This window comes from Lates calcarifer, linkage group LG24, assembly GCF_001640805.2.
Source record: "Lates calcarifer isolate ASB-BC8 linkage group LG24, TLL_Latcal_v3, whole genome shotgun sequence".
NCBI lineage: Eukaryota > Metazoa > Chordata > Actinopteri > Centropomidae > Lates > Lates calcarifer.
In genome coordinates, this window is record NC_066856.1 from 14,768,117 (window position 1) to 14,788,593 (window position 20,477).

Genomic DNA, 20,477 nt, shown 5'->3' on the forward strand with positions numbered 1-20,477 from the left:
ATTGAAAACTCATTTTCCTTCTGAAACACTTCACATCCCTCCCTCCACCTCCCTCATCCCTTACTTGGACCTGATTCTGCAGCTGTGATGTCAAAAATAAAACTTTTCCTGCCTGGATTTTTTTCCCCCACACCCAGAGACTGTTTTACAACTGTTGAACACCCTGGGAACCCAAGAAGGCACTTAGCTACTGGAAAACAGAGTGATAAATATCTAAAAATGATTAATGATTCAAGTACTACACAATAAAAACTCAACTGGATTAACATCCTTTAACCTAAAATATATAATAGCATATTATTTGACTTGTTGATCATTTTGAGATGTTGCAGGATGGTTAATCATACCTGTCAGATCCAACTAGGATCAGTACGTTTATTTATTATCCATTAAAGGTGCTATACGCACGTTTTTGCCATTGCTGCATAGCTAACATTACCATTAGCAGGTGTTTATTTACCAAGAGCTTCAGCCATCATTGTGTTTACAAGAGGTTAGAATACAGCCTCTGGGCTGCACTGCTTCCTCATCCTCTCATGTTGGACTGAGGGCAGACTGGACACTACAGTGACTGACTAACTGGCAAAAGTGGTATTATGAGACAAGTCATGATGAGGCTAGCTGGTTAGCATGCTAACTTCAATAGAAGAACAGAAGAGTGTTGCTTTCCACCGCTGGAGACAAATCTTAGCAAGTAAAGGAATGAAGTTTGATTCTGAATTCATTTTAACTGACAGATACGAGGGTGGTATCAATCTTCTGTCTGTATCTAACGTTGCAAGAAAGCCAATTAGCACATTTCCCTAGTAAACTACTCCATTAATTAAAAATCAAAATTGGTCCTATCACCAAACATTTCAGTTTGCTGATACTGGGTTTTTCCCTAATCTTCCTAACAAAGCACCAGATTCATTTTTTTACTCACAAAGTCTGTGTATATTATATGTAGATTCAGATATAACTCCAGATTCATGTTAGAAAACAGAAGCATGTCTAGACTGCAAATGTGTAGCCACAAATAGCTTGATCTAAGGAAGCCAGCCACATGTTTTACAGTAAGAGTCCTTAAAAGCAACACTTCACAGCTGGCTGTGACTGCTCAACAGTGCTGTCAGGAGAGTTTGACTTTTTTTCCATGCAGAAAAATGCACCGGTCCAGCCAAAAATAGGCATTCCACACTGTGAGGAATTGCTTGCAGGATGATATTCTATAGCAGTTCTCCAGAGCCGCCGCACGTGGCTCAAATCTTGGGCAGCAAACTTTGAGCAGAGATAAGGAATGCAGCTTAATGACCACCAGCACAACACATTTAGAGCATAATTATGCAAAGATCAGGTCAACAAAAACCACCAAGCACGAGCACCATACATGTCCAAACCACTTCTGCACACTCTTCTGGTCCTCCGTCTGATGGCACTTTCAAGAGAAAAGGCACTACAGACTGAAGTGCACTTACGGCATCTTTGAGGTTAAATGCTTCACATGTTGTTGCCCCTTCTGCACAGAAATAAGGGGATGCTATGATGCCACAGCATTTCTAAATAAAAACAGGGGTATATACCAATGTGTCTGTATTCCTGCATCAGTTCAAAATGCTGCAGAGACAGTGGAAGGCACGATGAATCCATTGGCATGAGGATTTATCTGATCAAAGCAAGTGCACTAAACCTTTCACCAAGGGAGCTCTAGCTGTCTGCAGATGGAGATCCCTGCTGCTGACCGAGTTAAACAGGCTGCAGAGGGAATAACAGAGGGGACCGCCCGGACTGTTAACTAGCAGGAAGCATGCTAATATGCTAATGTTAATATGCTCATCACAGCTCCCACATAGACGCAGGGATTTAGCCTAGGCAAGGAGCACTTTAACAAGGGCCAGGTTTCGCCTCTGGGACAGGCATGAATGATAAACATGTCTGAAGTTAAAGTAAAGCTACGTTCACTGACATAACGATGAGGTTTGTTCAGGTAAAAAATATTTACAACCTGACGCTAACATAGAGACGCAATAAGAATATATTTAGAGTGAGTGTATTAAAAAGAACAAATGGTATCTTAAATACAAATTTAAAGAAATAGTTCAACATTTTTCTTGATGTTAAACTAAGCGTGTCACTGAACAAACTCTATCCATTTTCAGGATTAATAATTGAGGGTTTTTTTTAGTTCTTCGTGGAAATGCCACATGTAACACAAACAGAAATAGCCATGGAAAATACGTTTTTGAAAGATTGCTCTGTATTTGTTGTAACCCAACTACAGTGCATGTTTCTTATTTAAGGGTCTTTGTTTGTTAATTAAATTGGGAATTTGCTTTTGTGTTCAGTGCACTGCAGCATGCATAATTTAATTTTCCATCCGTAATAACCCCAACCCCCCTCCTCCCCTGCTCATGGCTGGTGTCATGGCCCTGGAACGGGTGAACTAGACTTTCTTTTGACTCAGCTGTAATTAAAGTGGACTGATGGACAATTAGTTTGGTCTAATTTCCAGGATGGCACTGGTCTTATTCTCACCTTTGAACTGCAGGGCTTGACACCAGTCTGACCCGCCAGGCTGAATCTATAGACGGCTGCGTCAGGGTCAGCAGGGTGGAGAGGTCATCCATACTTTGATAGGCTTTTGATATCTCAAAGACTTGTTTGCAGTGATTTGACGGATGTCCATTCATTGGTTTTGTTGCCACTTAAATGTTTAGTGTGACATCGATGACACGGGTGAGGTTATGACTTGGATGCCACTTGTAAATTTTTAATCAGTATTTTAAAAGAGAAAGATGAATTTCAAAAGAAAAGACTTCTTTTGAAGTTCAGAGCACTAAACATTGAGCAACACAGTTTTTAATCATACAGGACCAATCAAAAAACATAAACGAAAGAAGAACTTAACTGCACATTATTCCTAAATTGTTCCACATTCATTTGCTTTCAAATTATGCAAAGACCCAGATTAGATCCTGCAGTTGTCTGTGGTGTTAACCTCCAGACGACAGAGGTTAAACCCTTGACTAGAGACTCTGGAGCAGGAAGCTTTTCTTCACACAGCAGTGAGTTTTCCTCAGCTTTCCACATGCTAACAGTGCACAGAGTAGTGTTTATTTCAATTTGGTGTTGATTCCCCAACCGCTAATGTTCAGCAATTATCTGAAACACTCTGGCCTCATACTGCCTATGACTTGAATATGTACAAGTTAAGTCAGTGTCCAGTGGCACCCTTTTTGTTAACAATGAAAATGCCCTCACTAATAAAGGCAGCCTTTGTCTTCATTAAGGAAACCTGACCTATTTGTGTTCTCATTGTTTTGGCGGCCTCATTAGGGTCTTCATGTCAACTCATCTCCTTTTAAATGTCTCAGGTCTGTAATTAGAGGAGAATCCCCATTAATAGAAACTTACTGTTCTAATTTTAACTCATTTAACTGATCATTTAATTAGGATGGAGCATGTTTAATTAGATATTTATATAAAGATTACATGCCTATAATATACAGCTACACATGTACACAGCATATACTGTCTCCAATGAAGTCCACCAACATGTTCATTAGAATTTATTTCATACTAAATCACCTCAAACATCTTCTCGACATCCTTAAAGAAAATCATCTCAATTGTCTCAGAACTCATGTTATTACCACCTCCAGTATGTCCTGATATCTATTCAAATTATTTTCATTCTACTATATATGCATGTGCGTCATCAGATGTTCAGTGTTTACGGTCAGAGCACACAAACACATAGCAAATCGTCTGGAAACAAATGTGAATTGAATAGCAATTGAGGCAATCAGCTTGTCGTTGACAAAGATTGTTGTGGGCACTTGTTTAAAAAAACTTTTGAGGAAGACGCTTTCAATCAAAACCAGCTCTGAGGAGGTTTTAGACTGCGAGGGTTCAAGTATTATATTGTTGAGTGTAAAAAACTGGATTTTAAGTGTGAAACAAAAAGCTAATTTTTACATATTTTATGTTTAAATCCACATCAAGTTGATAAGAGTGTTTTTTATCAGCTGCTATTGGACATAAGACAAGTCATAATAAACAAAGAAATAGTATAGGTAGATAATGATGGGTTGTCATGGCAACCAGATGAATCACATACTGTTGTTTTTTGCTTTACATCCCTGGCCAGACACCAAGAGGTTTACATTGTCCTGTTTCTATATTTAGGTCTGTTGTTGAAAGTTGAACCGCACATACTCTTGACACTGGGCTTACTGAAAAGTCAAGGCCTGTACAATTGAAGTTCATGTGACGAGACAGCATGAGCCGTATCATAGAGGACGACCCTCGCAGTTATTAGCTGTTTGCATCCTGACAAAATGACAACATGTTATTCCAGAGAGAGGCTAGCATGGCAACCGCACAAGAACTAAATCCGACACAAACTGTGAAATCCTGACATATGGTGTTACACAGAGAGCAAACTCCTCAGAACGCTGGAATTTATTCACATCATGTGTGCTGTTTTTTTGAGTTATATTGTATTCTGAGAAAATGTCGAGATACTGTAGGTCCACATCTGGACAACAGCAGCAACAACAGCTACTCATCTGTTTCTGAAGATTAGCACAAGGGTTAAGTGTACAAGCACAGGAAAGACATTTCTTTGAAATTAAAGAGGATGAAGGATTCCACTTGTATGGCCTTAATTTAAGTGCAGTCAGCAGCTCTCAGGGGCACAGTGACGTAACTGCACAGATATGCACCTAGAGGTCGCGAAGTATATCTGTAAATCTGAGGCTGACAACAAGATAGCTAAAGCAGGAAAGTTATCAAGTGACAGCTAGATGTCTTACCAAATTTACCTCCTGATTTTTCATTTAGCTGTAACTAATCTGTCATTCTACTTTTATGAATCAACACTTTGGCAATTGATTTTGTTATTTCACACAGATAATTAGGCGGTAGCTTCAGTCATGAGGGAGAAAAGGCAACCAAACTCCTAGCTAGTTAGCTAACTGGCAGTAGCAGTGAACTGCCATCTCAGCTTTTGACACTAAAGGAATTCATCTGATTTGGTGTGAAAAAGCTATCTTTAATAGATGATATAAATCTTGGTCATTAAGTTTGTTATTCTGCATTTTAGGTAGTCCATAATCAATCACATTGGAGAAAAAAAAAACCCAGTTAAACTCATGCTAACAGTAACTATTTTAGCAGCTTTTGATTTTAGCAAAAATTATGTGATTTAGTGAGATCAAAATACCACAGCATATTTAAATGTGTTAAAGTGTGGATTAATTCATTAATAATCTCAAAATACTATGAATACTAGTAGTAGAATTAAATTAAAATTAAATTAAGGCATATTTGTCCCACAGTTTGCTGGGCAGCCTGAAAGGTTTAAACCAGTCACTGCTCTCTAACTGTTTCCCATAGTTTTGGATATGGCCCTTGCGTGTTCAGTTTGAACAGCAGGGCTTAGATCCTATGTGAGTTCTGAGAAGCAGCTAGTGTGTGTGGACTGACAGCTGATTGCACTATGGTTTAATCTTGTTAGGGATTTTCAAAAGTGCTGCGTCCACTCAGATCTGGAGATAGGAGCGCCGCGCAGCCTTTGTGTGCAAAATTTCAACGCTCCCAAAAAGGGGGACAAAGGGCCCCCCTGGTGATGTCATTCCCCTGTCAGCAAGCAGACCCTCGCTGCAGGAGAGGGGCCAGGACAGGACATACTGTGACCATCACTCCCCCACCGTCGTCCACTCTCTACCATAGCCCCAGCACCTCACCCTGACCCCCTCTTAGCCAATGTACCAACCCCTGGTGTGAAGTTCAAGACCAAAATCTGAGTTGGACAGACATAAATTCAAAATATTTCTGACCTTATGGCATAAATCTGCCCACAGAAACTCAAATCCTGATGAATGCTGCATATATGTCATGTTTCTTATGATATGTGTCACTCCAGCAAACTCCCAGTCGTATACAATTACCATCAGTGCCAAGAAAAGTGCAGCTGCCCATTTGGATGTGTTCCTTGAACTCCTATATTTATCAGGGACAGTGCCCTGCTCATACTCAACTGAAAGTCCATCTACATGTGACACATGCTGCAGGAAACTTGTGTTGTATAATATTACCTACATCAGCATACGGATGACCAATTGTGCTTGACCTGTCTGTTAAGACACCAATCATGTGTTATGGTAACCAAACAGTTCTCCATATTTGGGTTTGTGTTGATACAGTAGCCGAAAAGTTGAATGTTGTATTACAATACAGTTTTTGATTTCCAAACATATTAAGCTTATTGTTCATCTGTAATTAAAATCATTAAGATGTTTATAGGTATTAAAGAGGAGTTATGGATAATTTCTCATGTTGTTTTACGCTTTAATACACGTGTACTGCTCTGCTTACCCTTTAATGACCTTTAACTCTACTTAACCTAGGCCTAACATATGACACAAATTGAGTCTTGGCCCCTTGGCACTTTTGTGTCTTTTTTTTTTAATTATTATTTATTTTTTTTTTGGGGGGTGGGGGGGGTTAACCTTTATTTTGATAGTACAGTGGAGATGAGAAAGGAAACAGGGAGAGAGAGCAGGGGAATGACACGCAGTAAAGGTCCTGGCCGAACCGGGAGTCGATCCGGGAACCAGCTGCTCAGGGCACTTAAGCCATGTGGTACGTGCCCCAACCATTCGGCTATGGGGGTGCCCCCACTTTTGTGACTTTTTAAACTTGCAATGTGAGTTGTGTGAGGAATCGTTGAGCCAGCTTCAGATTCCACGAAAACAGCTTCATAAATCTCAGCTGTGTCTATGTGTGTGCGTGTGTGTGTGAACACAGACAGATGTGTCCTAACTTAGCAAAGTACACTGCACAGCAACTCCTGTTTCCAAGAAACTGTATGTCGCTAACTTCTCCCCCATTTTTAGAGAGTGTATCTGGAGACGCACTGCTGGCTTGTGTTACAGTACATATCACTCTCTCTCTCTCTCTCTCCTCTCTCTCTCTCTCTCTCACACACACACACACCACACACACACACACACACAGAGAGAGTGACAAACATACAGGGATAAACTTGTGCCGCCTACAAGCAGACATCTTACACCTGGTTTCAGATATACGGTAGCACACACACTCAAGTGTTTATGGGTATTTATGGATATGACTCATGTATGTTCATCAGAAGTCCCATCCCCTCGCTCTCATATACACCCGTCAGCCACACATACTATTTCCCCTCAAAAACGTGTCAGCCCCCGTGGTGTCCCATTTAAGTCGGACTCTTTCCTCACCACTGTAAATCATCTGCGCGGCCACCACAACAACAGCAGGTCTCACTGAGCAGAAGAGACGGTTAGGCAGAAAAGGACAAGCAGCCGCAACCAGTGCTGTGAAAATATGGCATTTGATGGATGAAAGACAAACATCCACTGGGGTCACGGGGCTCGAGTTGTGAATGAAGCTGGTATGCTCAACAGGCAGCCTCTTCCTATGCAGATCACTAGGGCATACAGAAGCTGTAACTCACAGTGCAGACTGCCAGACCGTGTCTATTGAATTTATACAACATATTTTGATAACTGAGTATCATAATTAAATGCTCAACAGCAATTAAAACAGCAAATTATGAATAAATGTATTTCATTTCAGTGGAACCAACGCAATTAGTGGATTCACTCACAAGAGTGAGGAAAATCCATGCAATTTTCAACTTTGATGATTTTTGTTTTGACACGCCAGTTAGCCATCTTCATGGTGCTGACTTAAGAATTATTATTTGACCATGCATCTGAGTATAAATTGCCCCATTAAAGAGTCTGCAGAAAATTATGACACCAGAGTCAATGGTGCAACTACATCTTTTGAATAAAACTATTCAAACATTTTGTCCTGTTAACAACCAAGCTACAGTAACAAACTTTCTAACTTACTGTTTTAGCAAGCTCATGTTCTCAGTGAGCATTTATTTATTATATATTTATTTATATTATTTTTACTCTTAAGTGACTAAATAGAAGGAAATAATGAGGAAATAAAAACATCCTAGTAAAGACACAATATAGAGAAGCTCTGAGAGCTCAATGTGACTAACTAGCACAAGCATGTTCCCAGTAGGCAAGTGTTAGCAGTTAGCTAACACTAGAAACAGTGGCTTACCATGGAAGGTACAGTTACATACAGTGGATTAATATGATGTAAGGTACCCTGGGATAAAGAGTAAGAAAACAACAATAATTCAGACAAAAATCATTAAAAACAAGACAAGAGATTTTCCAAAAATAAGATGAACAGTCAACTAATCATACAAAGCCAACAATAGCCAAGATATCTAGACAAGACAGCGACTCTAAAAATGTGTTTAAATGCAGGGCCAGCAGACTGAATAGTAAATTAAAATTGTTAGAACCGTTTGAACCAAACTTGTCCTTGCATTTAATCAAGAACAAGTAAAGACATAAAACATATTTTCAAGGGGAAAAAAGCATGAAACAGATAATTCTGCCCACACGACATCAGGATTTTCTCATATTCTCTGTTAAAACACATGGTTAACCAGGAAGGAAGTCTGGCCAGATGATGATACTTCACAGGCGACCCATCCTCCTCATGGAAACCTCCTCTGCTTGAGCTCACAGAAAAGCTAAAAGCCTGCACGCAGCTGCTGTGACGTGGGCGAACAGACGAGACGTTTTGACCACCTGTAATGGAGTGTTGGCGGATGACTTCACGGCAGCTTGCAGAGGAAGCCATGTGAAATCCATTGACGGCAGAAGAAGAAGGCTGGCCTGGCTCGCCCCATCCTGAAACTAAGAAGCAAGAGAAGAGGGTGTCGAAGCCTCCCATTCTGATCATTACTGAAGCAGCAGAGGAGAGGAAGCATCGTCTCAGGTTCAGCATAACAGGGAAGTGGTGGGTCTGTGGTGGGTGTTTGCATAGAGCACCGGGCTTTTAAAATCTGGAGGTGTAGAAGGTGCAGCTTGCTTTCTTATAAACCATTTTCCATAAGGATTGGTTTGGTTTTCAGAAAAGAAATATAAAGATCACTGCAAGCATCTGGACTGAATGATGACATAGCAGTTCAACTCAAGGCCTTTATCAACTGCAAAGTGAATGATGTATTGAGACAACCATAATGCAGAGGCTTCTGTTTGCAATAAGTGCCTTTCATTTATATGAGAGACAAGGGGCTTTTGAAGTGGAAAAAACACCACCTCTGCAATGTGTTCATTAAAAAAGTTATTATACTTTTACCCTGAAAGTTCATCATTCGGGTACTGAGTCACAGCAATTTTAAGCAGGACCCCTGCACTGCACGTTTAGCTTCTACAAAGAGCTTCAATAAGGACAAAGCACACGTTTTCCCATAAATACCTGAATTTGGCCAGTTAATGATGCCTGCACAAATGGCCCCCAACCAAACTAAATAGCCTCGATTGCTAGTTAATTTATTGGAGACAGGCACCTTACTGAGATCAAACAAGTCGCTCTCTCTTGTAGCACCTTCGTTGCAATGAATTTGCTGACCCCACAACCTTCTGCATTTTTCTATAAGGGGCATGAGAGGCCGGAAAAGAGTAGCCCCTAAGGAAAAAAAAGAGGGTTAGCCAACATGAGGTTTGGGTTTGTATGATGTTTGTGTAGCCCAATAAATCAGCTAGTTAGGAAATGTTCAGTACACACACAGTAGCTGAGAGAAAAAGCAGCATGAAAGCCAAGTACCCTGAACAAGAAGTAGCTGCAGGGAAAAGAGACACACACTCCCCTAAGCAGACATGACTGACAGATGCATGGACGTCATGTCTGTCTTTGGTAAACATGCTGCACTCCAAGAATGTGAACCTGAAACATTTCCACCTGAGATAAAAATACTGCATGCATGCATGTGCATACTCTCAAACTATTTCTAAGCACATCCGGCATGAGCCTTTTTTTTTTTTTACTGGGACTATCTCTGAGTCAAGGTGAGGCTAGAGTTTCATTACAAGACAGCTTTAATGACCAGGTTAAGGGCTTGGAATTCCCACAACCTGAACATATGAGGAGGATTTAGTTTGGTTCTTTTGTTCCTGACATGAAACAGCACATTGTTAGCCATGGCCTGAAGGCAGAGTGGCCAGAGTGCACGACAACAGGTTAGGATCACCAGCTACCATTTGTGCAGAAGATCTTAAAGAGTCATTGTTGGCCCAGCATGCTCACGGAAAATGGAGGGTTATTAGTTTATGGTATGTTGCAAATTATCTACAATTATGAAGCTTTAAGACAGAGAAAAGAATTGCACTACAATATAGATAGACCCACGATGGATAGATTTTTTAAAAAAGGATCAAAATCGAGGCAGCAGAACCAGAGATATCATCTTTTTTATTATTGTGTGATCATGGTTTCCTTCTTAAATTCATGTAATGTGCGTATTGTAATGTATTTCACTGAATTATTGTGATGTTGCAGACTCAGTGTTATTCTGTGTTCTTGTGATATTTTTCTGTCCTGATTCTTAATCGTGCAGAGCACAATCAGTGAGGATGTACTGCGTTGCTTATTTCGCTCTGTGGTAATTCATAATTCTTGATGATCTGTTAGCTCAGTATTTTGCTCTGTTAAATTAGATTTACTGGGAGCAGTCATTACAGTGTGCACATCTTTTGTTTGACCTGTGCCTGGTTTATACAAAAAAATACCCCGTGGCCTCCAGTCTTTTCTCAGTGTCAATAAAGACTAACTATCACATGGACGGGCCTGTCGATGGTTAAAAAAAAAAAAAACACTAAAAGCTTCCCTCTGTATAGCAACGGCTGTGTGTTTGTCTGCAGTTATTTGATGTGGGTGAATGTGTCAGGGTCACAGTCAGGAGGTCTCCACCCCGCTGGCGATGGACCCCATTGTTCATGGAAGACCCCCCTCTGTGTTATTGAGACATGCTAGTCATCTCCATTATGAAGTGTAATTAGGTTGTTGTGCCTATTAACTCCTATTATCAGAGGAGCCCTGAGATGTCTACATGTGGCTGGTGGTACGGGCTGGATTTGCAGATGGCTGCAAATGTGTGTTGGTATCTTGTCCCTTGACTGGCAGAAAGACACAGATCAAGGCTTATTTAAATAAATGTTTTGCCTTTATTTCTTTCTTGTTGTATCCCATTTATCAGCATTCATTTAGCAGTTACATTGTTGACATGAAAACCAAAGTATACTATAGATTTACAGCTTGATTGGTCTCCTATTTGAGCATGCTTTGAAAATTACTGACTCAAAACATGGCACATCATAGTGAGTGCTTCTGTCAGAGTTACATTATAGTGGCTCGGGTAATGCAATCACAATGAAGGCTACAGCATTTTGTAATTTCTCCATGGTGATGCATTCAAGAACACCCCTGATGGTCTGATTAGAAAGTCAGCTGCTGAACCATTCTGCAATCACAAGACTTTAATAAAAACAAAGGAGGATTCAGAGAATAATTATCGGATAATGTGAATTTTGTAGCTTGTAACATTAATAAAAGTTTCAGAGCAGTCGGTTCAGTATTTAAATGGTCAATTCAGTGATTTAGTATTGAAGTTGGATGACTTGCAAGAAACAGATTAAAGCAAGTACAGTTTAAAAAAATGATCAGAAGCTAAGATATCCTGACTTTTAATATTCCCTAATATGAGTCAAGTTTCAGGAACACCGGATCCTGCATTTCCCATAATGCAATTTGTCAGCATCTTTCATAAGACCTTCTCTGTCTAATAAATGTACATATCTTTTAAACTCATGAAAACTCCTCTGGAGCCACAGAAGACAACGTAAATAAACTGATCTTCAGGTGTAGAATGAAGTGAAATGTCCCTTTAAAAAAGCACCACTAGGTCCCACACATTGATAACATACTGTATCTCTGACGGACACTAAAACCTTCATCACAACTATGTCAAGCAAGCGTTAAAAATGTCTTCAAATGGATGAAAACTAACAGAAACTTTGAAAACCCTTCAGTTTGTTTAAAGTTTGTTCAAATGAGTCACACATTTCTCAGCCATGTCTGGTCTCAGTTTAAATTTAGACTCCCAACAATCAAGTAAAGCAGAAAATAACTTACTTAGACTCTGTGTGATTGGACTGAATAATAGTAGTTCATGGTGTAGTGGTGATGTGAAAAAATGCTGTTGAGCTTGTAACAAGTATTCTGCTACATTAGACTAATAATAGGAGCCCTTCATTTCCTGCTGGGATAATTGGCCAAAGTGCTGCACCTCCTCCTGGTGTCACCGGCCTGAACCGTGGTGGTCCAAACATCCAACACACATCTGGCCAGCTTCCACAGAGTTTCTGTATGTTCCTCGATGCAATTAAGGGGAAACATTAAGATTAAAAGGGGAAGTGTGGGTCATGGATCAAGCTGTGTCTGCCTCAGGTTCTCCGGGTTCTTTAACCCTTTGTTTTAAAAACAAAATCGGACCAACTGATGCTACAACATTTGAGATGCCAGTTACCACAGTTCCCTCTGGCAGACTAGTATTTTCTTTCAGTTTTAAATGAACTTAATTAGGTCAAAATTGAACTGAAAAGATTTGGTTAATGTCTGTCCTGCTATCTAACATCATCTCAGTGTAAACACTTGATTTGGTCCCTGTGCATTCAGATGAAGCAAACATTAATGCCTTAACATTTGCTGAATTAGACTTTTTAATTAGCTAACTAATAGCCATAGCTAATGAATCCATAGCCCTCCTCATTAACACAGACTTAAGTTTCTTTTCTTGGTGGTGGTGGTGGGTGGGGGGTAATTTTTTAACTTGTGCTTGTTATGTACGGTTTCAAGAATTTCTGAACATATGTTTTTTATTTACTACTATCTGTTAAGTGGTTGCAGGTGTAATGGGAGAGCTAGATGTTCCTGTGCAAATTCTCACATATCTGATTGAAACCTTTGCTCATCACTCATTCAGCATGTCTTTCATCAGTCTTTGATGAAAAATGAAGCCTGTTCCCGAGGTTTACTTTCAATACTCTGAGACAAATCCACATTCACTACAGCAGCTGCTATAGGTATCAGTAAAGGCACTAAGATTATGATAACTTCATTCCCTATCCATAAAACTCATCAATGCTATCTTCTAATATCATAACAGCCTCCTCTGTCGAGCTGTGACATTTACCTGGCTAACATCTAAGTCTTATTGATGTTTCTTGAATAATAATAATAAAATAGCAAAAAGCAAAAGCTACAATCTTAAAACATGAAGTGAGCCACACAACATACTGTTCTACTGCTGGATTGCTGTCATTAGCATAGTTACAAATGTCAGTGTGAATGAGGTTTTCTAATTGTGGAACAAACCCCAAAGTTCAGCTCTCCATTAACACAGAACGTTGTACTGAAGGTTCTATTTTTAATCTAATATCAGTGGTGAATGTGGTGTTGTCAAGACTGAGACATGTATAGATTGTGTGAACAATCTATATGTATAGATTGTGTGATTCACACAATCTATACAACTGTATAGACCACAACTGTTATTTATATTGTGTATTACCAGTGGCCATGCGATAGCAACCGGAAGTTAAAACACAAAACCGCAAATAGAACCAAGTGGGCGGGCTGCAAAAACTGTGACACATGTTCAAAGTCAGCAGATTTGGTCAAAGGTAAGGGTAAAAGGACACTTCAGCAGGTGAAAATTTGAAAGCTGGACTCCCTCCTCACTGTGGATGCAGAACAAAAGGTCATAAGCCACATTTGAATCTGAATATGTATGCTCCACATTCCTCTCACCCACAGGACGCTTTTATTGACTCAGTGGAGTAAGACCTCCATCGGATCCAGGGACTGACCTCGGTGGAACCTGAGGAATGAGGAGCTGGTTGGCAGGTGAGGAGATTCACAGGGAGGGGACACATGGCATGAACTGGCTGAACTCGGAGTCCATCCTGTCGGGCATCGAGCCCAAACCTCAAACAGGAATGTGCAGCTATAACATACTCTGCTAGGGAGCAGTGACCTGAAACGTTCTCCTTATAGACCACCATAACCAAGAATTTATTTATCTTTGCTGGAAATGGTTAGGATGAGGTGACACAGAATGTCACACAAACTGTTTCGCAAGACAGTATTTTAAAGCCTAGCAAAATGCTGATGGGTAAATGGGAAGAAAAGTAAGAAAAAAGAATAAATGCGGAGGTAAATTTGAAAAGTAACACAAGAAAATCCCAGTATAACTGCACCTGCTGTAGCTTCTTTGAATCAGCACAAATATCAAGTCAGTATAGATTTGACTGAAAGTGCGTTATCACAGTAAGTTGTGACTAGGACCAGACCAAAACCAGTCACAGCATCGACTGGGAACAAACAAGAGTCAGGGGACGGCCCTGACTGAAGATTCAAGAGGGCCATTCAAATCCTACACCAAGCAGAACAATAGAATCGCCCAACATCGACATTCTTGTCCAGTTACACCAAAGTCTCACACATGACGGCAACTGAGCAAGGTCTATTTGTTGAAGAAGGTTATGAGATTCAGTCAAAAGCTCCAGAAAAAGCTAGTAAATGAACAAAGAGTTTAGAATATTACATCATAGATACAGTACATAGTACAACAGTAGGGAAAACAATAAACCTCAACGCTCAACACTGATTTAGTCTCCACTTTGATTTTGCTATTTATAGCTCTTATTTTAAATTTGTTGTTTGTTTTTTAATTATGCATATCTCATCAATTATTTGTTTTATCTGCCTTATAATGCACTAAATCTTTTAAAATGTAGCATATAAATGACCCTACAATTCTAATTTTAGCTAAACCATCATGTTTTTTTAGTTTATTCAACAGCTTTTTGGCTTTATAAAGACTTTAAAAAACATTCACCAAGAAATGTCTAGAAACATAAATTAGTGAAGTATTTTCAAAAGACCACAACAATATTTGTGTGTGCTTTTCTAAACTTTCTGGTACTCTGGTATGTTTTCCCCATGTCCCATTTGGGATTAAACATAACACATATCTGTGAATAGTGAATAATACCAAATGTGATATTCAAACTGAGCGAGACTCTCAGCATGATGGGATTCAAGCTAGCTGCTCACTGTTTGATTTTGGCGTTCTACTCTGTGAAAGGTCCCTGTTGGCTGGCAGAAGGAGATTGATTGCGACATCAGTGCAAACCACCAGGGTACTCTGCACTGTCTGATGGAAATACTGTTTAGTGTGGAAGAATTGAAGGTTAAAAGGCTCGTGCCACAGTGGGAGCAGAGGATGTGGGAGTGGCACTCGACAACAAGCCTCCTCAGTGTCTCTCAGACAACAAAGAGACGTAGACGCTGTCTTTTGACATTGCTGATCTGTCATTTACTGACAGTCACCTGAGAGGTTCAAACCATGAATGGAAATGTCAAGTGGAATTTCTTCTTGGACATAAACTGAATTTCAACACGTTAAACATGCCGTAGCCGCTTCAGTTGAACAATTTATTCTCCTGATGTTATTTCTTAGAAGACACAGCAGAACTTAAAATGTGTCTGTGTGACAATACAGATGGTGACAGAGATTCTATTAACTGCTAAATGTTCAGTTCAGTGATCTTTTCTTTTCTAGTACTGGGCTGTGAAGGTAGCTTACTGGATTTCAGTGCCTGAGGATCAGAGCAGTCCACGCTGGACACACACAGAAGCCTTAGTCTGTGCTCCACTGCCTATTAACTTGAAGGCTGCAGGAAATGTTGTTATTAAAGGCTCCTTAAAAATGTGGGCACAGAGCAGGACCAGTTTTGAACTAAAACAAGCCTTTCTCCTCTATGCCTTCTACAAGTAGTCCATTACATACACTACACCTCTTAATGAATTATGTCTGTGAATAAGCATTACTTTATTCACTTTTTTTGGACAGCTGGAATACCCCATAATCCATACACACACACATCTGTGACCATATTACATCAGTATTACTGCACCATTACTGCATTCATTCAATGAATGAACAAAAAAAGAAAAGGGAACAAAGAAAGCCTATGGGAATTTATGTTTAAGCAGCCAGGGAACCACCAGCCTTTTCATCTCCATCCAAAGTGGACAAACTACGCCAGCAATCTATGGTAAGTTAACAATGTAAAATCACGTCAGTGATGGCGCATTAATGTGAATCGTCCCTGCAATGTTACCAGCAAACACAATGAGAGAAGATGCTACAGCGATGTCCTTGCTTCTGGCACTGTGCAATTAAAATGCAACTGTCCAGAGTCAAACAGCCACGTACCAACAAAGAGGACAGTTAACATAACTAAATACTACTTCACCAGCTGCACAATGAATGGTGAGATCTAGATAAATGTTGATAATCAGCTGATCTGTAAGCATGTTTTCCACTACATCTGTGTACACACCCCTCAGCTGTTCTAAAATCACCATAAAGGAAGGCCTCTTGGAGCTTACTGCTTTAATACATTATAAAATCCCCCTTAAAAGAAAGTTTATCAGTGTCAGTATCACTGCATTAAACAAGAGAGTGCATCTCCACACTCACCACAAGGAGCCCATTACAGAGAGAAGCCCCAGAGAGGTGGAGATATTGGATGAAATAGGTCTAAAGCTTCAGGCCTTTATCTGTCTCTTACTTTACTTTTCCCCTGCATCCCTTTAGCCCCACTCAGCAAATAAACATTAGCAAAAAAAGGCTGTGACGGGGCACCAAGCTGTTGTTCCCAAAAACTGGAAAAAGTAAATGGCCAGCGGGCACCACCACCCATCAAACACATCGCATTAAGTATTATCTGCCCCGGCCCCAGACAGACACATCAAGCGAGCAGAGCGGATGATTCCTGCTCTCCCTGAAGTCTTACTGTACTCTCTCTCCATCTGCCTCACTGAGCATCTTAAATGAAGCTGCCCATTGACCTGAGGAGGCTCGTAAATCACTGTGATGGCTTTCAAAGGTGGGTTCTCCACAAGGTAAAAGGGTCATAAAATGGACCTTAATCACTTTTTCTTTTAAGCCTCTACCCACATTTTTTAAAAAGGGGAATCCTACTGTATTCTGTTAAGACTTGTGACTGCATGGAAAATGTGTTGGGACAGTTAAGACTACAAATTAGGAGGTTTGGTGATGATAAAACTGCATCACTTTGAAGACTGCCTAATTGTAAAAAATGAATGATTTATCATCTCCTCTTTAGAGCAACCTCCTACTGTAGTTGCAGGTGTTGAAGTGTTTTATGTATGTCTGGATCAGGACGCAGGATTTAGTGAGAACATAATTGCGCTCATGACTAAGTGTGTTGTGTGATCCTGCTGCTGAATTTACTGAGCACAAAATGAGCATCAGAGTAACAGAGGGAAGAAAGAGTTTAAGTGTTAATTGGAAACAACAACAGCAAAAACACAAGCAAATGTCTGCACTGAAGCTGATTAATGAGGAAGACAGAGTTTTGAGAGAATTCCTGCAAACTAAATTCACACAGATGTCATGTACAATACGCAGATTCAATACTGAACCTCTCGTCAGACCTGTCAGAAAGGTGTTGAAATGTTCCCACAAATGTGTTTTCATTTCTGTTTTTTGGAGGACCTCTGTTCAGCTTTTCAAATGTAAGTTTTTGATGCACTTACCAAATCCCATTTAGCTCCACAGAGTTAGTCTGGAGTAAAACAAACTCCTTCACACTTCAGTACGTTGCACTACAACTGGTTGAACTTCTTTAAAAGCTAAAGCCTTAAATCACTTATGCTGTTTTTTAAAGATGCAGATATTGTAATTCTGAAAACAAATCTATGTTTCTTTCGGCCTTCGATCTGTCACTTCTGACCACTGATGATTGAGGTTTCTGAAAAACTGAGTGGTGAATTTCTAAAGACAGGTTTTGAAAAGCTGATAAATGATTGTAGAGTGATTTTGGTCCAAAGCTGCTGGCTCAAAGGGCTCACACATTTCTAGTGGGAAATATTTTCTGATTTTGAATTGTTCCATTTCAGGGTGAAGTTTTAGAAATTTTGGACAGTTCTTTCGTGTCTTTATAAACTCTTTGGCTGACAAAAACATTTCACTTTTCCAATCCTCTATATTTTACAGATGGTGATGAAGGTTTTTTGGTCTCTAAAATAAATTTTCAGCATGTCTGAGTTGTACCCTCGAAGTTAAATTAAAAGAATACCTCAACTTTTTTGTTGTTGACAGCTGTTTGAGACTAAAGCAGCCAGAACAAAATGAAAAGAAAAACAAACTTACTACAGAAGTTCATGCAGTATATATCTGGTAACACGGCCACTAGGTCAGTTTCCCTCATCATTATTTATGAAAAAAGTGATAATTTTAACTTGGCGGCTCGCACCAGTCGGTTTGATGCTGGCGCCCACGTACAGTATTACCCAGGGTGCCCAGCAGAAGGTTAAAGTCTGCAAAGAGGCCAGGTCTGAAATATGCCTGTGTTGAGCCTAATGACCCACAGCACAATTAACACTCTGCAGCTCAGCAGGTCAGCGTGCGGATACGGAGGTGTTTATTGGCTGTTGGCTTTGGTTCCCTGGCGGACTCTGTCGTGCCCAGCTGATCATCGTCCAGACTGGAGCTGGAGGCACTCCAGTCTGACACATGCACAGTACGGTGGAGCCCGGCAGCCACACACAGGAGGAGGCTGACACACATAGCAGCACAGAGGGACCAATGAGACACCAGAGAAGTGATGCTCGAGTGCTATTTTCATCCTCATGTGATGTACAGTGAAGAGCTTTGTTTCACTCTTTGTTTCCTCAAAAAAAATTTAAAAAGACTGTTAATGAAGTCTATTTTCTACCTGCTGAGAAAAAGTAACATCTCAAGATATTAAAATTATGTAAGCTGATATAGTTTTCCTGCACGATAGCGTGTACAGTCCCAGCTGACTGGTCAACAGTGAGGCAACTGGAGATTACCCTAAAGCCAAACCTCTAGTTATATAATCACACATTCAGTGCTTTTATCACCTCAGCTCACATCCAGCATGAGATGTCTGCGAATTATAATGCAACTGACCCATTTTTCACACAGTAGTGTCTTTTGCCTCTTTATAGACCTAATGGAGATCAGCTGTTAACTGTGTGGGACGGCTTGCAGAGAGGATGCTCTGCTTGGCTTCAAAGTCACAGAAGCTGCATGATTTTAAATCCTTTTGTCCTTTATTGACTCTTGAGCTAATGCTCATGTATTTACTCACTCGCAAAAGACAGAGGAAGGACGTTTCTGTAGCTCCGGGAGAGCATGTTTAACTGCAATGTACAGTACAATATGGGCAGAAAAGCAGAAGACACCTGCACACACACGCACATCTGTCCCTGAAGATTTCACTCAACTCAGCTCAATTATCTAATCACTAGAAGCAGGACAGAAGACAGGGGAACTCCCCCCAGATTTATGCAGCTCAGATCATTTCTTTTCCTCCCATGTGTTGAATGTGCAGACATTGAATGTGCCAGACCCCACGAAGCAGGTGCACCTCATCGAAGCCAGATTTTAGACCCACTGTCTCCTAGCAACAACACCAGAAGAGGAGAGCGCCACCGGCTCCAAGGGCTACTGCTATTTACCAAAACATCCCCGGGCTTTGTTTGGCTGTTTTGGTAAAAACTAGGCCACCGGTGCACTAGACTGAACTGGTTACGAGAAAGAGGACAAATTAGCATGTACTTGCTTTGTGTTTTGCAGCAGGTGTGAAGTATAAATGAGTGGAGCGTGCAGGTGATGATCAGGTCACAGAAGTTTCTCTAAGCCAGTTATCCTGCAGGCTGCCCCCAGCCAGTCTGTTAGTGCTCCTCATTATGCAGCACACACACACACACACACACACACGCTGCTGTACGAGCATCACAAATATTTACTTTTCCCAGGTTTTCACTACTAATGCAAAGCACATATTTATATTAAAAAGCAAACATGAGGGTATGCAGAACAGATTTTGCCAACACTGCAAGAGCAAGCAGTTAATTATATCTTTTTACTGTTTCTTTTTTCTTTTGTTATATTGTTAAGCGTCTTTGAGTGTCTTGAAAAGCGCTATAGAAATCTGATGTATTACTACTATTATTATTATTATTGTTGTTGTTGTTAATAATTATGAATATTAAAGACACTCAGCGCTATCGTTAATGTTCAGATTAAATAATTTCCTTTCAGTTAATCTACCTATGTTCAAGGAGAGGTTTTCCCTGAGTGACTCATGAGAGGAGTTTGTTTAAGATTTCACTTTCTTGTCCTTGTGAATTGTATGTGTTGAGTGTTCTGCCACTGCCGCTGCTACCTGTGTAGCGCTAATAGTGTGTGTGTGTGTGTGTGTTCTTACCTGGTGTCCCAATTAATGAATCAAGCTGGTCAGACGTCTTCTATGGAGGGATCCCACAGTAGGTCATACCATTTCCACAACCGTCCATAGTCCCCTGGGCTGGGCTCGCCATCACCAAATCCTTGGGGTTCGAACTGGTAGTTCAAAAAACCCATCTATACAAATAGTGCGTAATAGCAAAGGATATTGTTATCTTTCTGTTTACAGTATAACCAATAGCTTACAATTCACTTCGAT

General features: G+C 40.3%; 1 protein-coding gene across 1 annotated transcript in view; it reads right to left on the bottom strand.

The window, feature by feature from the left end:
• The window catches only part of ankha (ANKH inorganic pyrophosphate transport regulator a), a 104,325-nt gene extending 84,067 nt beyond the window's left edge, over positions 1-20,258 (bottom strand). Inside the window, exon 1 of the mRNA XM_018693670.2 lies at positions 20,241-20,258. The gene's annotated coding sequence lies outside the window, so the exon portion shown is untranslated. The remainder of the gene's footprint in view (positions 1-20,240) is intronic.
• Positions 20,259-20,477: the final 219 nt, after the last annotated feature.